The following is a 25,820-nucleotide window of genomic DNA, read 5'->3' as shown; positions in this document are numbered from 1 at the left end:
TCTAGTAATTCCATCTGGTACGTTCTAAAGGATGCCTTGTATCTCATGTCTTCACATGTGATACACCCAGGTGATGCTTGGTCAGGTACCAGTGTGCAGCCTGGTTCACAGGGACTCACTGGTACGTTGGCCGGTGGATGGTTCACCTGTTCATCATCACCCTTGTCTCCAGGAGATGATGGTTGGTCTCCCTTCATCTTCTGCATCTGAACCTTCTTCCTACGAGGTGGCTTTGGCGGGTGGAATGACGCCCCTCTGAATTTGTTAAATAAGGGCTCAGAACCCCCAATGTCACCAAAAGTAACGTCCATCGCTGGTTTTTGATCCATCGTCAACGTTTCAAGAAACAAAAGCAAGAGAATCTTCAACAAAAAGTGTAGTTTTTAGAGCTGTGAGCTGTGTGTGCTACTGTAGAAGAATCCAGGTACTTTCAAGTGGTTTTGCTTTCATCTCCTGTGTTTGTTTACTTTCCTGTTGCCATGGTTACAATCAACACAACATTCTAAATGATGATTTGCTGCTGCTTTGTAAACAAACAATAAAATAATGTAATTAAAGAAATCCAAACAGGGTTAAGAACCCCCCCCCCCCCCCCCCCCCACACACACACCAATAAATAAATAAATAAATAAAAACTCAGGTGAATTAAAAGCCAAGGATTAAAAGTGTATTTAAAGCAGGATTTGAAAGTCTTCAGTGGGGGGGCTGTTAGATGTTGGAGGGTAGTTTACTTTACAGCAGGGTTTCTCAAATGGGGGTACGTGTACCCTTAGGGTTACACAATGGCACTACAAGGGGGACTTGAGGGAGAGAGTGGAAAAATAACAAATAAAGTGTCAGTCTTTGTCCCCCCCAGGCATGAGATGACTGGAAATAATAAAAACTATAGAAATAAATCTATTTTTCAACCTATGTGGGGTCACCTGAAATTTCTGAAAAATATAATTACTTTTTTGTAATTATTATTATTATTATTATTATTAAAACAACACAATCTTAAACAATTGTATTTCAATGCTTTCACTTTGTGAATATAATTAAACTAAAGTGCAGTAAAAATAAATACATATCTGAACTCAAACATGATTGAAAACTATCAAAATAGGGTCACGATCCAAAAAAGGTTGTTAACCACTGCATTAAATACTGTTTCTTTCCACTTATTTACTAAGTTAGATTCTTTAAAATGTGTGTTATCACTTGTTCATTTCATCATTATGTTATATTGTTGTTTTTTAATAGTTTCCTATGCAAAATGTTGTAGTTGAACAAAGGGGGGTACTAGGATTCAGAAATAAGAGAAAGGGGGTACATGAGCCAAAAAAGTGTGAGAACCACTGCTCTACAGCATTGGAATTGAAAAATAATGTCAAAACTGTTTATTTGAATTGGGGGGTATAATATTTCAATTGCTAAAATCGTCAATGTGTTTTTAAGCAGCATGACTTGTATTTTAAAGTAAAATAAGGTTACTATACTGTAATATTTATTTAATTTGTGTTTACAATGGGATTTTTTTGGGGGACACACAACCCCTGCATCCCCCACCATGATTTGCGCCCCTGCCCCCTTTGTCCAACTACAACAATTTTCTCAGAATACTGTGAAAAAACAACAATAGAACATAATTATGGAATAAAAGCGGAATTAAAATTCATTGAACTAACAGAATTTAAACTTAATAACTCAGTTCAACACAACAATTATTTTTATAAACATTTTGTTTATTAATTTGTTCTTTCATCTTTTTTTAATAACAGTTTCTTCCTGCATTCAAAAGAGAAAAGAATAAAATGAGAGGAGAGAGGAACGTTTTAAATCATCATGGGGGGGATAGAGATTAAAGTCAAACTTAAGGTTCATATTGTTCTAATGTTTGGTTTTCCTGGTAAACCACTGGCGGATTCTTTTCCATAGAGGTTTCTTCTTAGCGTGGCTGGACCGCTCTTCTTCTAATTCCACATCTTTGGCTTTCAGTTGGTTCAGTGCTTCTTCCAGGGCGTTCTCCAGCAGGGTCACCTTTTCTTTCACCTGCTCCTCCAGACTGCAGTAGGCCTGCTCCTTTGACTTCACCACTTCTAACATGTTGGCGTTCACCTCCAACAGTTGGTCGTGTTGATCACTTTGACTTTTGAATTTCTCCTGCGTCTGGCTGAGATCAGCCCTCAGAACGTCGTTTTCAATGTTCTGCTCATGGAACTCATTTCTGGAAACATCTAGAGCCAGTATGTGGTGGGCCAGGTCCTTCTCTAGTAATTCCATCTGGTACGTTCTAAAGGATGCCTTGTATCTCATGTCTTCACATGTGATACACCCTGGTGGTGCTTGGTCAGGTACCAGTGTGCAGCCTGGTTCACAGGGACTCACTGGTACGTTGGCCGGTGGATGGTTCACCTGTTCATCATCACCCTTGTCTCCAGGAGATGATGGTTGGTCTCCCTTCATCTTCTGCGTCTGAACCTTCTTCCTACGAGGTGGCTTTGGCGGGTGGAATGACGCCCCTCTGAATTTGTTAAATAAGGGCTCAGAACCCCCAATGTCACCAAAAGTAACGTCCATCGCTGGTTTTTGATCCATCGTCAATGTTTCAAGAAACAAAAGCAAGAGAATCTTCAACAAAAAGTGTAGTTTTTAGAGCTGTGAGCTGTGTGTGCTACTGTAGAAGAATCCAGGTACTTTCAAGTGGTTTTGCTTTCATCTCCTGTGTTTGTTTACTTTCCTGTTGCCATGGTTACAATCAACACAACATTCTAAATGATGATTTGCTGCTGCTTTGTAAACAAACAATAAAATAATGAAATTAAAGAAATCCAAACAGGGCTAAGAACCTCCCCCCCCCCCTCCACACACACACCAATAAATAAATAAATAAATAAAAACTCAGGTGAATTAAAAGCCAAGGATTAAAAGTGTATTTAAAGCAGGATTTGAAAGTCTTCAGTGGGGGGGCTGTTAGATGTTGGAGGGTAGTTTACTTTACAGCAGGGTTTCTCAAATGGGGGTACGTGTACCCTTAGGCTTACACAATGGCACTACAAGGGGGACTTGAGGGAGAGAGTGGAAAAATAACATATAAAGTGTCAGTCTTTGTCCCCCCCCAGGCATGAGATGACTGGAAATAATAAAAACTATAGAAATAAATCTATTTTTCAACCTATGTGGGGTCGCCTGAAATTTCTGAAAAATATAATTACTTTTTTGTAATTATTATTATTATTATTATTATTATTATTATTATTATTATTAAAACAACACAATCTTAAACAATTGTATTTCAATGCTTTCACTTTGTGAATATAATTAAACTAAAGTGCAGTAAAAATAAATACATATCTGAACTCAAACATGATTGAAAACTATCAAAATAGGGTCACGATCCAAAAAAGGTTGTTAACCACTGCATTAAATACTGTTTCTTTCCACTTATTTACTAAGTTAGATTCTTTAAAATGTGTGTTATCACTTGTTCATTTCATCATTATGTTATATTGTTGTTTTTTAATAGTTTCCTATGCAAAATGTTGTAGTTGAACAAAGGGGGTACTAGGATTCAGAAATAAGAGAAAGGGGGTACATGAGCCAAAAAAGTGTGAGAACCACTGCTCTACAGCATTGGAATTGAAAAATAATGTCAAAACTGTTTATTTGAATTGGGGGGTATAATATTTCAATTGCTAAAATCGTCAATGTGTTTTTAAGCAGCATGACTTGTATTTTAAAGTAAAATAAGGTTACTATACTGTAATATTTATTTAATTTGTGTTTACAATGGGATTTTTTTGGGGGACACACAACCCCTGCATCCCCCACCATGATTTGCGCCCCTGCCCCCTTTGTCCAACTACAACAATTTTCTCAGAATACTGTGAAAAAACAACAATAGAACATAATTATGGAATAAAAGCGGAATTAAAATTCATGGAACTAACAGAATTTAAACTTAATAACTCAGTTCAACACAACAATTATTTTTATAAACATTTTGTTTATTAATTTGTTCTTTCATCTTTTTTTAATAACAGTTTCTTCCTGCATTCAAAGGAGAAAAGAATAAAATGAGAGGAGAGAGGAACGTTTTAAATCATCATGGGGGGGATAGAGATTAAAGTCAAACTTAAGGTTTATATTGTTCTAATGTTTGGTTTTCCTGGTAAACCACTGGCGGATTCTTTTCCATAGAGGTTTCTTCTTAGCGTGGCTGGACCGCTCTTCTTCTAATTCCACATCTTTGGCTTTCAGTTGGTTCAGTGCTTCTTCCAGGGCGTTCTCCAGCAGGGTCACCTTTTCTTTCACCTGCTCCTCCAGACTGCAGTAGGCCTGCTCCTTTGACTTCACCACTTCTAACATGTTGGCGTTCACCTCCAACAGTTGGTCGTGTTGATCACTTTGACTTTTGAATTTCTCCTGCGTCTGGCTGAGATCAGCCCTCAGAACGTCGTTTTCAATGTTCTGCTCATGGAACTCATTTCTGGAAACATCTAGAGCCAGTATGAGGTGGGCCAGGTCCTTCTCTAGTAATTCCATCTGGTACGTTCTAAAGGATGCCTTGTATCTCATGTCTTCACATGTGATACACCCTGGTGGTGCTTGGTCAGGTACCAGTGTGCAGCCTGGTTCACAGGGACTCACTGGTACGTTGGCCGGTGGATGGTTCACCTGTTCATCATCACCCTTGTCTCCAGGAGATGATGGTTGGTCTCCCTTCATCTTCTGCGTCTGAACCTTCTTCCTACGAGGTGGCTTTGGCGGGTGGAATGACGCCCCTCTGAATTTGTTAAATAAGGGCTCAGAACCCCCAATGTCACCAAAAGTAACGTCCATCGCTGGTTTTTGATCCATCGTCAACGTTTCAAGAAACAAAAGCAAGAGAATCTTCAACAAAAAGTGTAGTTTTTAGAGCTGTGAGCTGTGTGTGCTACTGTAGAAGAATCCAGGTACTTTCAAGTGGTTTTGCTTTCATCTCCTGTGTTTGTTTACTTTCCTGTTGCCATGGTTACAATCAACACAACATTCTAAATGATGATTTGCTGCTGCTTTGTAAACAAACAATAAAATAATGAAATTAAAGAAATCCAAACAGGGTTAAGAACCCCCCCCCCCCTCCACACACACACCAATAAATAAATAAATAAAAAAAAACTCAGGTGAATTAAAAGCCAAGGATTAAAAGTGTATTTAAAGCAGGATTTGAAAGTCTTCAGTGGGGGGGCTGTTAGATGTTGGAGGGTAGTTTACTTTACAGCAGGGTTTCTCAAATGGGGGTACGTGTACCCTTAGGGTTACACAATGGCACTACAAGGGGGACTTGTGGGAGAGAGTGGAAAAATAACAAATAGTGTCAGTCTTTGTCCCCCCCAGGCATGAGATGACTGGAAATAATAAAAACTATAGAAATAAATCTATTTTTCAACCTATGTGGGGTCGCCTGAAATTTCTGAAAAATATAATTACTTTTTTGTAATTATTATTATTGTTATTATTAATATTATTATTATTATTATTATTATTATTATTAAAACAACACAATCTTAAACAATTGTATTTCAATGCTTTCACTTTGTGAATATAATTAAACTAAAGTGCAGTAAAAATAAATACATATCTGAACTCAAACATGATTGAAAACTATCAAAATTGGGTCACGATCCAAAAAAGGTTGTTAACCACTGCATTAAATACTGTTTCTTTCCACTTATTTACTAAGTTAGATTCTTTAAAATGTGTGTTATCACTTGTTCATTTCATCATTATGTTATATTGTTGTTTTTTAATAGTTTCCTATGCAAAATGTTGTAGTTGAACAAAGGGGGTACTAGGATTCAGAAATAAGAGAAAGGGGGTACATGAGCCAAAAAAGTGTGAGAACCACTGCTCTACAGCATTGGAATTGAAAAATAATGTCAAAACTGTTTATTTGAATTGGGGGGTATAATATTTCAATTGCTAAAATCGTCAATGTGTTTTTAAGCAGCATGACTTGTATTTTAAAGTAAAATAAGGTTACTATACTGTAATATTTATTTAATTTGTGTTTACAATGGGATTTTTTTGGGGGACACACAACCCCTGCATCCCCCACCATGATTTGCGCCCCTGCCCCCTTTGTCCAACTACAACAATTTTCTCAGAATACTGTGAAAAAAACAACAATAGAACATAATTATGGAATAAAAGTGGAATTAAAAATCATGGAACTAACAGAATTTAAACTTAATAACTCAGTTCAACACAACAATTATTTTTATGAACATTTTGTTTATTAATTTGTTCTTTCATCTTTTTTTAATAACAGTTTCTTCCTGCATTCAAAGGAGAAAAGAATAAAATGAGAGGAGAGAGGAACGTTTTAAATCATCATGGGGGGGATAGAGATTAAAGTCAAACTTAAGGTTCATATTGTTCTAATGTTTGGTTTTCCTGGTAAACCACTGGCGGATTCTTTTCCATAGAGGTTTCTTCTTAGCGTGGCTGGACCGCTCTTCTTCTAATTCCACATCTTTGGCTTTCAGTTGGTTCAGTGCTTCTTCCAGGGCGTTCTCCAGCAGGGTCACTTTTTCTTTCACCTGCTCCTCCAGACTGCAGTAGGCCTGCTCCTTTGACTTCACCACTTCTAACATGTTGGCATTCACCTCCAACAGTTGGTCGTGTTGATCACTTTGACTTTTGAATTTCTCCTGCGTCTGGCTGAGATCAGCCCTCAGAACGTCATTTTCAATGTTCTGCTCATGGAACTCATTTCTGGAAACATCTAGAGCCAGTATGAGGTGGGCCAGGTCCTTCTCTAGTAATTCCATCTGGTACGTTCTAAAGGATGTCTTGTATCTCATGTCTTCACATGTGATACACCCTGGTGGTGCTTGGTCAGGTACCAGTGTGCAGCCTGGTTCACAGGGACTCACTGGTACGTTGGCCGGTGGATGGTTCACCTGTTCATCATCACCCTTGTCTCCAGGAGATGATGGTTGGTCTCCCTTCATCTTCTGCGTCTGAACCTTCTTCCTACGAGGTGGCTTTGGCAGGTGGAATGACGCCCCTCTGAATTTGTTAAATAAGGGCTCAGAACCCCCAATGTCACCAAAAGTAACGTCCATCGCTGGTTTTTGATCCATCGTCAACGTTTCAAGAAACAAAAGCAAGAGAATCTTCAACAAAAAGTGTAGTTTTTAGAGCTGTGAGCTGTGTGTGCTACTGTAGAAGAATCCAGGTACTTTCAAGTGGTTTTGCTTTCATCTCCTGTGTTTGTTTACTTTCCTGTTGCCATGGTTACAATCAACACAACATTCTAAATGATGATTTGCTGCTGCTTTGTAAACAAACAATAAAATAATGAAATTAAAGAAATCTAAACAGGGCTAAGAACCCCCCCCCACACACACACACACCAATAAATAAATAAATAAAACCTCAGGTAAATTAAAAGCCAAGGATTAAAAGTGGATTTAAAGCAGGATTTGAAAGTCTTCAGTGGGGGGGCTGTTAGATGTTGGAGGGTAGTTTACTTTACAGCAGGGTTTCTCAAATGGGGGTACGTGTACCCTTAGGGTTACACAATGGCACTACAAGGGGGACTTGTGGGAGAGAGTGGAAAAATAACAAATAAAGTGTCAGTCTTTGTCCCCCCCAGGCATGAGATGACTGGAAATAATAAAAACTATAGAAATAAATCTATTTTTCAACCTATGTGGGGTCGCCTGAAATTTCTGAAAAATATAATTACTTTTTTGTAATTATTATTATTATTAAAACAACACAATCTTAAACAATTGTATTTCAATGCTTTCACTTTGTGAATATAATTAAACTAAAGTGCAGTAAAAATAAATACATATCTGAACTCAAACATGATTGAAAACTATCAAAATAGGGTCACGATCCAAAAAAGGTTGTTAACCACTGCATTAAATACTGTTTCTTTCCACTTATTTACTAAGTTAGATTCTTTAAAATGTGTGTTATCACTTGTTCATTTCATCATTATGTTATATTGTTGTTTTTTAATAGTTTCCAATGCAAAATGTTGTAGTTGAACAAAGGGGGTACTAGGATTCAGAAATAAGAGAAAGGGGGTACATGAGCCAAAAAAGTGTGAGAACCACTGCTCTACAGCATTGGAATTGAAAAATAATGTCAAAACTGTTTATTTGAATTGGGGGGTATAATATTTCAATTGCTAAAATCGTCAATGTGTTTTTAAGCAGCATGACTTGTATTTTAAAGTAAAATAAGGTTACTATACTGTAATATTTATTTAATTTGTGTTTACAATGGGATTTTTTTGGGGGACACACAACCCCTGCATCCCCCACCATGATTTGCGCCCCTGCCCCCTTTGTCCAACTACAATAATTTTCTCAGAATACTGTGAAAAAACAACAATAGAACATAATTATGGAATAAAAGCGGAATTAAAATTCATTGAACTAACAGAATTTAAACTTAATAACTCAGTTCAACACAACAATTATTTTTATAAACATTTTGTTTATTAATTTGTTCTTTCATCTTTTTTTAATAGCAGTTTCTTCCTGCATTCAAAGGAGAAAAGAATAAAATGAGAGGAGAGAGGAACGTTTTAAATCATCATGGGGGGGATAGAGATTAAAGTCAAACTTAAGGTTTATATTGTTCTAATGTTTGGTTTTCCTGGTAAACCACTGGCGGATTCTTTTCCATAGAGGTTTCTTCTTAGCGTGGCTGGACCGCTCTTCTTCTAATTCCACATCTTTGGCTTTCAGTTGGTTCAGTGCTTCTTCCAGGGCGTTCTCCAGCAGGGTCACCTTTTCTTTCACCTGCTCCTCCAGACTGCAGTAGGCCTGCTCCTTTGACTTCACCACTTCTAACATGTTGGCGTTCACCTCCAACAGTTGGTCGTGTTGATCACTTTGACTTTTGAATTTCTCCTGCGTCTGGCTGAGATCAGCCCTCAGAACGTCGTTTTCAATGTTCTGCTCATGGAACTCATTTCTGGAAACATCTAGAGCCAGTATGAGGTGGGCCAGGTCCTTCTCTAGTAATTCCATCTGGTACGTTCTAAAGGATGCCTTGTATCTCATGTCTTCACATGTGATACACCCTGGTGGTGCTTGGTCAGGTACCAGTGTGCAGCCTGGTTCACAGGGACTCACTGGTACGTTGGCCGGTGGATGGTTCACCTGTTCATCATCACCCTTGTCTCCAGGAGATGATGGTTGGTCTCCCTTCATCTTCTGCGTCTGAACCTTCTTCCTACGAGGTGGCTTTGGCGGGTGGAATGACGCCCCTCTGAATTTGTTAAATAAGGGCTCAGAACCCCCAATGTCACCAAAAGTAACGTCCATCGCTGGTTTTTGATCCATCGTCAACGTTTCAAGAAACAAAAGCAAGAGAATCTTCAACAAAAAGTGTAGTTTTTAGAGCTGTGAGCTGTGTGTGCTACTGTAGAAGAATCCAGGTACTTTCAAGTGGTTTTGCTTTCATCTCCTGTGTTTGTTTACTTTCCTGTTGCCATGGTTACAATCAACACAACATTCTAAATGATGATTTGCTGCTGCTTTGTAAACAAACAATAAAATAATGAAATTAAAGAAATCCAAACAGGGCTAAGAACCCCCCCCCCTCCACACACACACCAATAAATAAATAAATAAAAACTCAGGTGAATTAAAAGCCAAGGATTAAAAGTGTATTTAAAGCAGGATTTGAAAGTCTTTAGTGGGGGGGCTGTTAGATGTTGGAGGGTAGTTTACTTTACAGCAGGGTTTCTCAAATGGGGGTACGTGTACCGTTAGGCTTACACAATGGCACTACAAGGGGGACTTGAGGGAGAGAGTGGAAAAATAACATATAAAGTGTCAGTCTTTGCCCCCCCCAGGCATGAGATGACTGGAAATAATAAAAACTATAGAAATAAATCTATTTTTCAACCTATGTGGGGTCGCCTGAAATTTCTGAAAAATATAATTACTTTTTTGTAATTATTATTATTATTATTATTATTATTATTATTATTATTATTATTATTATAATTAATAAAACAACACAATCTTAAACAATTGTATTTCAATGCTTTCACTTTGTGAATATAATTAAACTAAAGTGCAGTAAAAATAAATACATATCTGAACTCAAACATGATTGAAAACTATCAAAATAGGGTCACGATCCAAAAAAGTTTGTTAACCACTGCATTAAATACTGTTTCTTTCCACTTATTTACTAAGTTAGATTCTTTAAAATGTGTGTTATCACTTGTTCATTTCATCATTATGTTATATTGTTGTTTTTTAATAGTTTCCTATGCAAAATGTTGTAGTTGAACAAAGGGGGTACTAGGATTCAGAAATAAGAGAAAGGGGGTACATGAGCCAAAAAAGTGTGAGAACCACTGCTCTACAGCATTGGAATTGAAAAATAATGTCAAAACTGTTTATCTGAATTGGGGGGTATAATATTTCAATTGCTAAAATCGTCAATGTGTTTTTAAGCAGCATGACTTGTATTTTAAAGTAAAATAAGGTTACTATACTGTAATATTTATTTAATTTGTGTTTACAATGGGATTTTTTTGGGGGACACACAACCCCTGCATCCCCCACCATGATTTGCGCCCCTGCCCCCTTTGTCCAACTACAACAATTTTCTCAGAATACTGTGAAAAAACAACAATAGAACATAATTATGGAATAAAAGCGGAATTAAAATTCATGGAACTAACAGAATTTAAACTTAATAACTCAGTTCAACACAACAATTATTTTTATAAACATTTTGTTTATTAATTTGTTCTTTCATCTTTTTTTAATAACAGTTTCTTCCTGCATTCAAAGGAGAAAAGAATAAAATGAGAGGAGAGAGGAACGTTTTAAATCATCATGGGGGGGATAGAGATTAAAGTCAAACTTAAGGTTTATATTGTTCTAATGTTTGGTTTTCCTGGTAAACCACTGGCGGATTCTTTTCCATAGAGGTTTCTTCTTAGCGTGGCTGGACCGCTCTTCTTCTAATTCCACATCTTTGGCTTTCAGTTGGTTCAGTGCTTCTTCCAGGGCGTTCTCCAGCAGGGTCACCTTTTCTTTCACCTGCTCCTCCAGACTGCAGTAGGCCTGCTCCTTTGACTTCACCACTACTAACATGTTGGCGTTCACCTCCAACAGTTGGTCGTGTTGATCACTTTGACTTTTGAATTTCTCCTGCGTCTGGCTGAGATCAGCCCTCAGAACGTCGTTTTCAATGTTCTGCTCATGGAACTCATTTCTGGAAACATCTAGAGCCAGTATGAGGTGGGCCAGGTCCTTCTCTAGTAATTCCATCTGGTACGTTCTAAAGGATGCCTTGTATCTCATGTCTTCACATGTGATACACCCTGGTGGTGCTTGCTCAGGTACCAGTGTGCAGCCTGGTTCACAGGGACTCACTGGTACGTTGGCCGGTGGATGGTTCACCTGTTCATCATCACCCTTGTCTCCAGGAGATGATGGTTGGTCTCCCTTCATCTTCTGCGTCTGAACCTTCTTCCTACGAGGTGGCTTTGGCGGGTGGAATGACGCCCCTCTGAATTTGTTAAATAAGGGCTCAGAACCCCCAATGTCACCAAAAGTAACGTCCATCGCTGGTTTTTGATCCATCGTCAACGTTTCAAGAAACAAAAGCAAGAGAATCTTCAACAAAAAGTGTAGTTTTTAGAGCTGTGAGCTGTGTGTGCTACTGTAGAAGAATCCAGGTACTTTCAAGTGGTTTTGCTTTCATCTCCTGTGTTTGTTTACTTTCCTGTTGCCATGGTTACAATCAACACAACATTCTAAATGATGATTTGCTGCTGCTTTGTAAACAAACAATAAAATAATGAAATTAAAGAAATCCAAACAGGGCTAAGAACCCCCCCCCCCTCCACACACACACCAATAAATAAATAAATAAAAACTCAGGTGAATTAAAAGCCAAGGATTAAAAGTGTATTTAAAGCAGGATTTGAAAGTCTTTAGTGGGGGGGCTGTTAGATGTTGGAGGGTAGTTTACTTTACAGCAGGGTTTCTCAAATGGGGGTACGTGTACCGTTAGGCTCACACAATGGCACTACAAGGGGGACTTGAGGGAGAGAGTGGAAAAATAACATATAAAGTGTCAGTCTTTGCCCCCCCCAGGCATGAGATGACTGGAAATAATAAAAACTATAGAAATAAATCTATTTTTCAACCTATGTGGGGTCGCCTGAAATTTCTGAAAAATATAATTACTTTTTTGTAATTATTATTATTATTATTTATTATTATTAAAACAACACAATCTTAAACAATTGTATTTCAATGCTTTCACTTTGTGAATATAATTAAACTAAAGTGCAGTAAAAATAAATACATATCTGAACTCAAACATGATTGAAAACTATCAAAATAGGGTCACGATCCAAAAAAGTTTGTTAACCACTGCATTAAATACTGTTTCTTTCCACTTATTTACTAAGTTAGATTCTTTAAAATGTGTGTTATCACTTGTTCATTTCATCATTATGTTATATTGTTGTTTTTTAATAGTTTCCTATGCAAAATGTTGTAGTTGAACAAAGGGGGTACTAGGATTCAGAAATAAGAGAAAGGGGGTACATGAGCCAAAAAAGTGTGAGAACCACTGCTCTACAGCATTGGAATTGAAAAATAATGTCAAAACTGTTTATCTGAATTGGGGGGTATAATATTTCAATTGCTAAAATCGTCAATGTGTTTTTAAGCAGCATGACTTGTATTTTAAAGTAAAATAAGGTTACTATACTGTAATATTTATTTAATTTGTGTTTACAATGGGATTTTTTTGGGGGACACACAACCCCTGCATCCCCCACCATGATTTGCGCCCCTGCCCCCTTTGTCCAACTACAACAATTTTCTCAGAATACTGTGAAAAAACAACAATAGAACATAATTATGGAATAAAAGCGGAATTAAAATTCATTGAACTAACAGAATTTAAACTTAATAACTCAGTTCAACACAACAATTATTTTTATAAACATTTTGTTTATTAATTTGTTCTTTCATCTTTTTTTAATAACAGTTTCTTCCTGCATTCAAAGGAGAAAATAATAAAATGAGAGGAGAGAGGAACGTTTTAAATCATCATGGGGGGGATAGAGATTAAAGTCAAACTTAAGGTTTGTATTGTTCTAATGTTTGGTTTTCCTGGTAAACCACTGGCGGATTCTTTTCCATAGAGGTTTCTTCTTAGCGTGGCTGGACCGCTCTTCTTCTAATTCTACATCTTTGGCTTTCAGTTGGTTCAGTGCTTCTTCCAGGGCGTTCTCCAGCAGGGTCACCTTTTCTTTCACCTGCTCCTCCAGACTGCAGTAGGCCTGCTCCTTTGACTTCACCACTTCTAACATGTTGGCGTTCACCTCCAACAGTTGGTCGTGTTGATCACTTTGACTTTTGAATTTCTCCTGCGTCTGGCTGAGATCAGCCCTCAGAACGTCGTTTTCAATGTTCTGCTCATGGAACTCATTTCTGGAAACATCTAGAGCCAGTATGAGGTGGGCCAGGTCCTTCTCTAGTAATTCCATCTGGTACGTTCTAAAGGATGTCTTGTATCTCATGTCTTCACATGTGATACACCCTGGTGGTGCTTGGTCAGGTACCAGTGTGCAGCCTGGTTCACAGGGACTCACTGGTACGTTGGCTGGTGGATGGTTCACCTGTTCATCATCACCCTTGTCTCCAGGAGATGATGGTTGGTCTCCCTTCATCTTCTGCGTCTGAACCTTCTTCCTACGAGGTGGCTTTGGCGGGTGGAATGACGCCCCTCTGAATTTGTTAAATAAGGGCTCAGAACCCCCAATGTCACCAAAAGTAACGTCCATCGCTGGTTTTTGATCCATCGTCAACGTTTCAAGAAACAAAAGCAAGAGAATCTTCAACAAAAAGTGTAGTTTTTAGAGCTGTGAGCTGTGTGTGCTACTGTAGAAGAATCCAGGTACTTTCAAGTGGTTTTGCTTTCATCTCCTGTGTTTGTTTACTTTCCTGTTGCCATGGTTACAATCAACACAACATTCTAAATGATGATTTGCTGCTGCTTTGTAAACAAACAATAAAATAATGAAATTAAAGAAATCCAAACAGGGCAAAGAACCCCCCCCCCCCCCCCTCCACACACACACACCAATAAATAAATAAATAAAAACTCATGTGAAATAAAAGCCAAGGATTAAAAGTGGATTTAAAGCAGGATTTGAAAGTCTTCAGTGGGGGGGCTGTTAGATGTTGGAGGGTAGTTTACTTTACAGCAGTAGGCCTGCTCCTTTGACTTCACCACTTCTAACATGTTGGCGTTCACCTCCAGTTATTAAATTGGGTCAGACCATGAAAATCATAGTATAATCACTTTTTTACTCAAGAATTCTGACTTTAAATCAGAAATCTGACATTTTTCTCAGAATTCCAACTTTAAAATGAGAAGTCTGACTTTAACGTAAAAAATCTGACATTTTTCTGACTTTAAATTAAAAATTCAGAATTTTTTTCCACAGAATTCCAACATAAGGGAATTTGTATTGCGCTGCACACTTTTTTAATAATCTCTCAATGAACAATTTATGTCAAATTTGTGATTAAATTCTGTTAGTTCCATGAATTTTAATTCCGCTTTTATTCCATAATTATGTTGTTGTTTTTTCACAGTATTCTGAGCAAATTGTTGTAGTTGGACAAAGGGGGCAGGGGTGCAAATCATGGTGGGGGATGCAGGGGTCGTGTTCCCCCCCACACAAAAAAAATCCCATTGTAAACACAAAATAGGAACCGCGTATGTGTACACACATGGTTCCCTGGCCCCGCAGGCTTGGCCCCCTAAAAACTGGATGCCTGAGTGTGATTGAAATAAATGGTATGGAAAAATGGATACAATTAGCTTGTGTTTGCAGCCAATGCTAATGATGACAATGTTGTATTTGTATGGAAATGTGTTAAATTATAATCACCCTGAGGAGAGGAGCAAATAGCGTCCATTACACGTCGTTTCTCACACTTCATTTAGATTTATGTTGATGGCGTCTATCATACTGTATCTGTTCAGTGTTTATTGATGTATTTTCACATCTTCAGCCTCATTTACTTTTATTTGACCTCCACGTGCCTTTTTTACCGTGACACACGTTCACCTTTTATGGCATTTGCCCTTAAAATCAGCCTTTGCTAGTCATGTTAACGACATCCATTATGTTTTATGTATTTATTATAAACAAAACCAACACTATAGAAAGATTATTTGATTCTGTGACAGTGATTTTCACGAGTTTTCACCATTTTCCTCAGATTTCTTTCTTTATTTAGGATTCTGTAGTACTTTTCTACCTTTTAAATGCAAAACTTAATATCTTTGTATGTTACAGCAATAAGCTTAGCAATTGTAATTATATAATATTCACTCGACCTCTAAAATAGACGCGACAAACTGGCCTCCCGGGGTCCACATGCTATCCTTATACCTCAGACATAATGCACAAAATGACAACAAAAACACACAAAACGACACCAAAATTAGACAAAATAACTTGAAAAAACATATTTTGTATAAAAAGGCAACAACAATACACAAAATGAGAATAAAAAAACACACATAATGACTCACAACAACAGAAATACTCACAATTACAAAGAATTGAAAAGGCAGTAAAATTAGACACAAAAAATAATATATATTTTTTCAAAAGTACAAAAAATAACTTTTTTTAAACAATCATATAAAAAAACCCACAAAAAAAAGGACAAAATAACAACAGAAAACCTCATTAAAATACAACAAAAAGTGCCCAGCATGACTCCAAAAATATACAAAACAAACACAAAAATGGACAAAAACCATTTGTGTTTTTTCCTGTATTACAGTAAGTAGTGCTGTGGATATTATGGCCCGTGTGTGTGTGTGTGTGTGATACTATAATCCAATAACAATATAAATACATTGGCACATTCGTAACAAGGGTCATTGACAGGTCGTGTTGGAACAGTAATGCTAATATATTAAATATTATGTGCATTATGAAAGAAGTGCTTCTCAACTTATACATTTCTATTAGTGATGGCTGATATGATCAGAGATATTATTGATTAAAAATAGTTTTTTCCACCATTATTAGAAAACTGAAATGTGCTGTTGCTGCTGCTGATGATAGCAAACATTCTTTATAGATAACTAACATCACAGATAAAGACATAGTGTAGATCAATAAGTTCAAGCTATTTCTCCTGAAAAACAGGAGGATTTACACAAAAATACTGTAAATGTTGAAGGCTGAAATTGATGCTCGCAAGATTTGTTTGTTGAGAAAACCAAACCCCCCAGTAGAAATTACAGAATAGAACAACAAAATGACACAATAAAACTTAAAAAAAATACACAATAGAATCACAAAATACACATTATGTTAACAAAAACCAATAAAAATTACCCCAAAACGACGACAAAATACGCAAAATGACAAAATGACTCCAAAAACAGACAAAATGAAATATACACAAGAGAACAATACAAATACACAAAAACACACATGATACAAACTAATGAGTAAAATGACAAAATACACAACATATCAACAAAAAACAGATAAAATTACAACACAAATACGTAAAGGACAACAAATATATGCAAACATTACATTACTCAAAATACACAAAATGACAAAAATACACAAACGGAAAAAAAAAACAAATACACAAGAAACTCCCAAAACACACAAAATGATATAAATGAACCATTAGGATGACAACATACACAAAATGTTAACAAAAACAGATTAAAATGACTCCAAAACCCCTGAATTACAACAGAAATACATAAAGGACAACAAAAATATGCATAAATTACATTACTGGAAAATACCCAAAATGACAAACAACAACAAAAAAAACATCAATTGAGTGAAAAATACACAATTGGAAAACAAAAATACACAAAAAACCCCTCGAAAAATGTGTAAAATTACCAAAATTACACAATAAAATGACAAAATACACAAAATGACTTCAAAAACATAAAAATAACACAAAAAAAACCACACACAATTACAACAGAAATACACAAATGGCAACATAAATATGCTTAAATGAAATCACTCAAAATACCTGAAATGACAAAAAACTAAAACATAAAATAAGAGAAACATATGTACAAAATGACATGTAAAACAGTAAATGACAACATAAAACCATAAAATGAGGCCAAAAACACAGAAACCTTTTGTTGTTTCCTGTGTTAATGCTGTGATTGGTCATTATTCTAAACTTTATCACGTGTGTGAATCCCTGCTGTGATAGACGTAGATGTCTATGTTATAGATCACACTTTGTACGTTTCCTTTGATTTTATGTTTTCTACAGGTTAGTCTGATTAGTGTGAAATACACGCCTCAGGCTGTGTGTGTGTGTGTGTGTGTGTGTGTGTGTGTGTGTGTGTGTGTGTGTGTGTGTGCGTGTGTGCGTGTGTGCGTGTGTGCGTGTGTGTGTGTGGTATTCAGTGACGATTGATAGACTCCATATTGTGAGCTAATGACGTCTCTGGGGCTCAGGGAGAAAGAAACCATGAAACCAGTCTGTGACACTGTGTCATGTCGCCGCCTTTTCTTCTTTTTGTCTCTCGCTCAACTTCTCCTTTTCTCCTCCTGCGGGAAACGCATGGATTCACCTTTGTTTGTTCTGTCACCCACACATATTCCACTGTCAAAGGAGGAAATGGAGTTCGCTGAAGTGATGGAGCTGATTTAGATTAAGAAGCATTCGCTGTCTGTCCTACTTTCCCCCAAAATTAAACTGCCTGACATTTATTCTCGTTCACTTCAGTACGGACAAAAAAAGTGTGTGTGCTGCGTTTGATGAATGGAGGAGGATCGTGATAGCAGAACACTCCAGGATTTATACACGTAAGAGGAAAGAAATCTGTTAAAAGAAGTCGTCATCGCACGCAGGTCGGATTCTGAGGCCCCGTTTACGTAAGAACGTTTTCCAGTGAAAATGTTTAAAGGTTTGTTTAAGGTTCTCACACGTTTTTAGCTCAAGAACCACAAAATGACAGAAAAATATACAATTAGACAACAAACAACATTCCAATCACACACAAAATCACTGAAATGTCAACAAAAACACACAACGGCAGAAATACGTTAGAGCTGTTTGTACTACTGGTGTTGTTGGTGCTGCTGGTGCTGCTGCTGGTGCTGTTGGTGTTGTTGGTGTTGTTGGTGCTGCTGGTGTTGTTGGTGCTACTGGTGCACCTGCATGTGTAGATGAGTTTTCCTCAGTAAGTGATTCACGCTCCCTAAGGCCTTCACTCACAGATATTTTATCCTCCGCCGTGTTTGACTTGCTGCTCTTTGGGGATCTGAGCATGAAAATGACTCGAGGAATAAAATCAAAGTAGAGGAAACGTAATAAAAAGCCAGGACTGAGTTTATGGACATCAGAAGGTAGCGTACTCAAGGGATGAAATCAGGGGAATTTGAGGTTTTTATCTTCATGCTTCACTATAAAGAGTTAAATCAAGTTGGATCTCATTCCTTCAGTGTTTTTAACATTACTGCATATGTTTATTCCATTATGCACTGTTGTGTATAACTAACTATTTTAACGTGTAGAGTGCACTCCAGGCCTGAAGGAGCAGGTGGAACTTTAAAAACCTCCACCAAAGTTTCCTTCAGGGACCGTATTGGAGGAGCACCTTCCTCCAAAGCATCATTGGGCTTTTGGACAAACTCAAAAGTCACAAACACACAGATCGGGCTCGACATGAAGACACGACTGGTAGGACTCGATTGTAAATAATGTAAATGAATCTAAATGCTTTGGTTAATGCATTTTATTTAAAAAAATGAAAAACCCCAACAACTTAGAAAGTGTATATTTAATTAAATGTCTCCTAGTACATAATACGTATCTATATACCGGCACTCTAACCTTTTCTACATAAGCATAATGTGTCTGTGTTTTCACCGTTGTTTTGTATATTTTTCTGTCATTATGTGAATTTATGCAGTCCTGTTGTTTGTTTCTAAAAGTCATTGTACATTTTCTTGCCTTTTTGTATGTTTTTGATGTCATTTTGTGTATTTTTTTGTCATTTTGTATATTTTGTTGACATTTTTGTGTATTTTTGCAGTTGTCTTGTGCGTTTTTTGGACTAATGTGTATTTTTGTCACCTTTTTGCATATCTTTTGTAGTTTTGCATGTTTTTTTTTTGCAGAAATGTGTTTTTTGTGTGCATTTAGCTATTTTGTGTGTTAACTTTGGGGGCCACACAACATTACACCATGTGGTGCTGTAAAGCAGATGTTTGTAAACCACCTTCTGTGTAACCTGGTAGTTTTCTATGAAAAACAACCTATGATGTATTATTGTGTGATAACTAACTTCTAACTAAAGTTTCCCAGTGTTCAACATATAAATGTAGGTTTTTAAAGCAAGTAATTCTTAGTTTGAATATACAACTTTTAATCCACGCCCTGATTACATCGAAGGACTTTAAAACTTTAATTTAACGGTCCTGGCGAGACTGTACGTGAGACTTTCATTAAAGCAGTTTTAATGAGATCTTTGATCTCAAAGGGAGTTTCTGAAAAAGAACAATTTGTATCCTTAAAACTGCAGGTTTTTAATTTTGGAGAAATCTGCACAAGTCCAATAAATAAATGAATAAATGTTAAAGTCTGTGGCCATGTTTCTCCATCTCTTTTCTCCAGCTTCATTTAAAATTCATGACGATAGATTTTATACACAAGGTCAAAGAAGGGAAACTTATCACCACAAGGGCCACAAAAATGTGATTGTTTTTTATCCGAGGGTCACATGATCATCATTCATGTCAGCATTTAGAATAATAACCAATCACAGCATTAACACAGGAAACAACAAAGGGGTTGATGTGTTTTTGTTGTCATTTGTATATTTTTCTCTAATTTTCTGTTTGTGTTTTGTGAGTTACTTCTCTTGTTGTAATGTGTGTTTTTGTTCTAATTTTGTGTATTTTTTATTCTCAATTTGTGCATTTCTGCTGTTTTGTATGTTTTTCTGCCATTTTGTGTATTTTTGTTGTTTTATTGTGTTTGGAGTAATTTTGTGTATTTTTGCTGTTGTTTTGTCGATTATTTTTTTTTGCCATATTTGATATTTTTCCATCTTTTTGTGTGATTTTGTAGTAGTAACACAGGAAACAACACAGAGGTTGTGTGTGTTTGTGTTGACAGTTTGCTGTTTTTGTTCTCATTTTGTGGATATTTTCTCTCAATTTGTTTATTTCTGCTGTTGTTTTGTGTTTGTTTCTGTCATTTTATGTGTTTTGTTGTCGTCTTGTTTGTTTTGTGAACCATTTTGTGTTTTTGTTGTCTTATTGTGTGTTTGGAGTTACTTTCTGGTAATGTGTGTGTTTTTCTTTTTTTTTTTTTTTTACTTATTCTGCTTATTTTTTTTTGTCATTTTGTGTGTTTTTGGAGTCTTTGCATCTACTTTGGGGCCCTGTTGTAGAATAAAAACGTTTGTGTTCAAAGACAAGACTTTATTGTGGCACAATTTATCACTTATTGTGACATTTTCTTAATTAATGTGAGTTATACTTGATTTGTATGATATTCTACACTTTAAAAACTCACATTATTCTCACTCGTTGCAACATTTCTTGTGCTATTATGTTTATTTTGTATTGAAAACCTAAAAAAACTATTTCAATGTGAGCTATGTCATGAACACAAATACCAGACAAGAAAAGCCATTTTATTCTCTTTCAGGGAAATAACAGCTATAAATTCTTCACCTCGCATATTCTACTAGTGGAAGTGATCAATACACAGGATGAAGTCTAATTTAAATCTAATTTGCAACTGTTGTCACTGCTACACACTATTAGACAAACTGCAGCTTCCTGTAATGATGGATCGCCCAGATTTCCCTCATTTGCTGAACAGCAGCAGGAAAACTGCTCCTGAAACGCTGTCTGAGCTTCTGCTTTATTATCCACTTAATAATACTACAGTTATTTTTATTTCTGCATTATTATCCACTTAATAATACTACAGTTATTTTTATTTCTGCTTTATTATCCACTTAATAATACTACAGTTATTTTTATTTCTGCATTATTATCCACTTAATAATACTACAGTTATTTTTATTTCTGCTTTATTATCCACTTAATAATACTACAGTTATTTTTATTTCTGCTTTATTATCCACTTAATAATACTACAGTTATTTTTATTTCTGCATTATTATCCACTTAATAATACTACAGTTATTTTTATTTCTGCATTATTATCCACTTAATAATACTACAGTAACAGGGATTCTATGTGTATTTTTGTTTGCATTGAACTTGTGCAATGAAAAGTTATGCATTCATTTGGATTCACACATTTAAATTGATGATCACACGTGTCAAACTCAAGGCTCGTGGACCAAAATCGGCCTGCCAGAGCCTCTAGTCGGACCCGCAGTAAGATTTTGTCCCAAAATAAAAAATTACAACAACTACATGACTATTTATAAATCACACTATCAGTTGTTGATATCTCACTCCACCTAAATTCTGAAATCCAATAAAACTTAACCAAAGCATGACCAGGTTGCAGTACTACATTATTGGGTTGTCTGTTAGCAGGATTACATCAAAAATAATAAATGGATTTAAAAAATTATACATGAATAGTTCTTACACCATAGAACATTCCATTAAATTCTGGAGAGGATCTCGATCAATATGATCTCTCATCATTGGTGATATTTTAAAAAAGAATTTAGCAATCTTTATGAAATTTGACTCAATTCTTCAGTCACTTCACCGAGTTTCATTCATATCGGTTCTGAATTGGGTTTTTCATTGTTATTCTTCTAAAAAAATAAAATGGTGATACATTGTGACCTACTGTATGGTTATTATTATTCAGGATATTCATTTCTTCTAAGCCTTTAAAGGGATCCTCCACAAAATCTTTGGAATGTACTTATTAAAAGATACCTAACAAAATCTCTAGGTTTTTGTGTGTCTTTAACAGTCGATGATTTAATCTCTAGCTTCAGCCACCGGAGCGCGTCAGCGCACTGTTTAAGGGAGAGTTAAGGTTGCTTAGGAGAGCTCTTCTTCTCTGCTTCATTGTCAACTATCAAACCACAGAGTTGGGACGGTCGCCCCCTGTGGTCACAGATTTTTTTTTGTTTTTATTCTTTTTTGGTAAACAAAAGAGGGTTAAATTGACATCTTTAACTTTTCCTGTTTTTTTTTAGAGCAACCAAAAGCAACGCAAGTTGCCATTTTGACCGAAAAAGCTGCTAAATGATCTAAAAATCAGGCTGAATGTTTAATTCCAAAAGAAAACAATGGGATGTTTACAGGCAGTGGGGCCGTGTGACATCATCAATCACGTGATTTCAAGATGGTGGAACGCAGGCTAAAAAACTGTTAAGTTGTTTAAAAGTTAATAAAAACCAATAAGGTGCAAAATAATGTGTTTCGTTAAGCATAGATCTTATAATAAGAACATTTTAAAGGTTTTAGGTCAAACTTGTTAAAACAGTGGAGGATCCCTTTAAAGTGTGAGTGATCAATGGTCATGGTACCATTACATTTGAAATTTTCAGAAAATGAGTTTCAAATTCAAGGATTTTTGACCAGTTGCTTCACATTCATCAGATTGTCCGTAACTTACATGAGAAAGTAGAAAATAATTCACCTCTAGTTAGAATGAGTTTTTTTCCTTTAGAAAAAACATAGATTTTTTGTTCCGACCTCATTAAAATCAAACCAGGTCTAAAGCAAAGCATCTTTCACTCACCATAAATACTGTATTTCCATTTATTCCCTTTACATTTATCCTTTATACAAAGAATGACTCTCTTTGTTTAGTTTCTTTCATTTCTCCCGCGCTATTTTGATGTTCTCACTCCATTCTCCACGCTGTCTCTGGGTTTTTCCCCTGCTGTGCCGAACGCTGCCAGTTTCATTTGGGCGTCGAGACGCGGCGCTAATATTGTCTGCTTAGAGCCGTTGGGTGGGATAATGACAGCCATCACTCACTGAGCTGCACAAAACGTGACATTTCCTCTTCCTAGCGCTGACAAACATCATACACCTCCTACTGCTCGGCCTTCCTTCCTTTTGTCGGAAACATTCTCTAAAGTTCTTCATCTTTTTTTCTTCTTTTGTGTCATTTTTAAAATCTACGACTCTGCATCCAAAGCCCGTATCGACGAAGTGGAACTGTTGGTTTTAAAAGCCAAGCCGATTGTTTTACTCCTGCATAAATTATTCAGTGGAGGCTTGAATTAAGGGACACATTAGGAGTTGGGGCTACGATTACAGGTCAATCATCCAATGGGGAATTCTCCTTTGAGAGAAGCTTTAATTATGGAGGCGACTGCAGCTAAAACACCTGCCTTCATGTCTTTATATCCAGCAGAACCAGCAAAATTCATCTTATTAAAGTTCAAACCAAATCATTTTAATATTAGCGTTTCAATCAGTGATCATTGTGTTGTGATTTTCAACAGCGTTAATTTTGTCGACTAAAATTTTTTATCACAGTTTTTTAGGTGAAAATAACCAGACGATGACTAACTTATACTAGTGGTGGTACTCAATAAAAAATAAAAAATAAAATTTCTAATTAATTTAAGACTTTGTAATTTATTAATCTCAATGAATTGCCTAAAAATATTTGACACGAGAAGTAAAGTGTTTCCAGTTTAAATGGATTTTGGTTTATGACTGATCTAATGACAACAAAATAGTGTTTAATATTTCCATCACTGAGTGCTAACATTATGTGAAAAGCACAAAGTTAAGCTATATTCATGCTTTTCTGGATTTTTGTAAACTTTCTCTCGTCCAATACAATCCAACTTTATTTATAAAGCACTCAGGAAGAAACCCAGGAAGAGTGGAACAAAGTGCTGTACAAAGTGACTAAAGTTTATACACTATAAGACAAACAATAAAAAAATAAATAATATAAAATAACAGTGTACATAAAATCAATGCAATTTAAAAACCATACGCCAAAGTAAAAAGATAAAATAGATTTAAAAACAGACAGAGATGTAGTCTCTCTGATATGTAGTGGAACATTCTACGGCTTCGGACTCGCAACTGCAAAAACTTGGTCGCCTCTGAGCGTTTCTAAAGTTTAAAGAACTTTTTTTTGTATTACTTTTAAAAAACATCACTTATTCCAGAACATTCCAGAGAAATGTAAAATATTTATAATATCTGTGGATATCATGAAAAAAACAGAGCAACTGATGAAGATGATGAATTTAGTTTGAAATAGTTTTTCTACAAAGCAGTTGATAAGTTGGGTCAGACGATGCTATCTATAGCAGCGCTTTAGCCCCGCCCACATCCTCTACCACAGAGTGGTCGACTGTCACTACAATCATTTATCACTGACTTTGTTCATTTGTCACTCATGGATTTATTCATTTTGGTTCTGAAGCCTGTCTGAGTATCCCTGCTAGCTGTTACATGTTAGCATTGAGGTACTAGCTGCTACATGTTTAGCTTTGAGGTGCTAGCTGCTACATATTTAGCATTGAGGTGCTAGCTGCTACACATTTAGCATTGAGGTGCAAGCTGCTACGTGTTAGCATTGAGGTGCTAGCTGTTACATGTTAGTATTGTGATGCCAGCTGCTACATGTTTAACCTTGTGGGGCTAGCTGATGCATGTTTAGCATTGAGGTGCTAGCTGCTACATGGTTAGCCTTGAGGTGTAGCTGCTACATGTTTAGCATTGTGGTGCTAGCTGCTACATGTTAGCATTAAGGTGCTAGCTGCTACATGTTTAGCATTAAAGCTAGGGTAGGCGATTTTCTCCAGATACACTTTTTAAGTTTTTGGTTGAAATTGTCTTTATGTCCTGACAGAAATTAAGATCTTATTTTCTCTGAAAAAGGAACAAAGAAAATCCATCATCTGTAGCAGCTGTAAACCTGCAATAACTTTAACCAATCACGTCTCTCTGTCTCCCTGCTCGTTCTCCATCCCTCGCATGCACGAGTTCACACTGAAAGTACGTCAGCGCTGACAGAGTTAAAACAGAGTTTTTGGTCACGTTTTTTAACATATATAATGTTAACGTTTATTGTTTACTTACTGCTGAATGAGAAATGAGACAACGTAGTTTCTACACAATACAAACGATGATCTAAGGTCTGCTTCTGCAGCAGCTGTACGCATGCATGTGAGTGAGACGGAGCACAGAGGGGAGGGGTATGAAGGCGGAGCCATCAGGGAGGCTACATTCAAAATCATGCTAGCTTTTGAAAATCGCCTACCCTACCTTTAAGGTGCTAGCTGCTACATGTTTAGCATTAAAGTGCTAGCTGCCACATGTTTAGCATTGAGGTGCTAGCTGTTACATATTTAGTTAGCATTGATGCTAACTGGGCTTTTGCGCAGCTTTCCATCTGGTGTTTTAAAAAACCAACATAGACTAAAATGAATGTCAACGACTTCTCAGGTTCTCCTGTTTCTGGTGTTGTGGTCTGTGCATCACTATTATGAGTATATGTTCTGTAATGAATTAATCACAATTAACGGGATGAAGTCCCAGCACTAATTTATTATATACTGTACATACCATCCCATATCAGGTTGATTAATGGTAATTGAAATTTTAAAAACTGCATCAATTTTTAGGTTTTATATTTTATTACACTGTTTCTGTAACAGATTTAGTTGACTAAAATTAAATGATAACTCAGATAGTGCTGATGAAAACTAAGTTGTATTTTAGTCCAAAGACTAAAACTAAATGTGCTGTCATAATTACCACTGCTTTGAATAAGCCGTGTATTTGTTTCTATTACATATTTATTAATGAT

The sequence above is a fragment of the Gouania willdenowi genome, chromosome 22, assembly GCF_900634775.1.
Source record: "Gouania willdenowi chromosome 22, fGouWil2.1, whole genome shotgun sequence".
Classification (NCBI taxonomy): Eukaryota; Metazoa; Chordata; class Actinopteri; order Blenniiformes; family Gobiesocidae; genus Gouania; species Gouania willdenowi.
The sequence above is the reverse complement of the archived record's forward strand: the minus strand, read 5'-3'. Positions refer to the sequence as shown.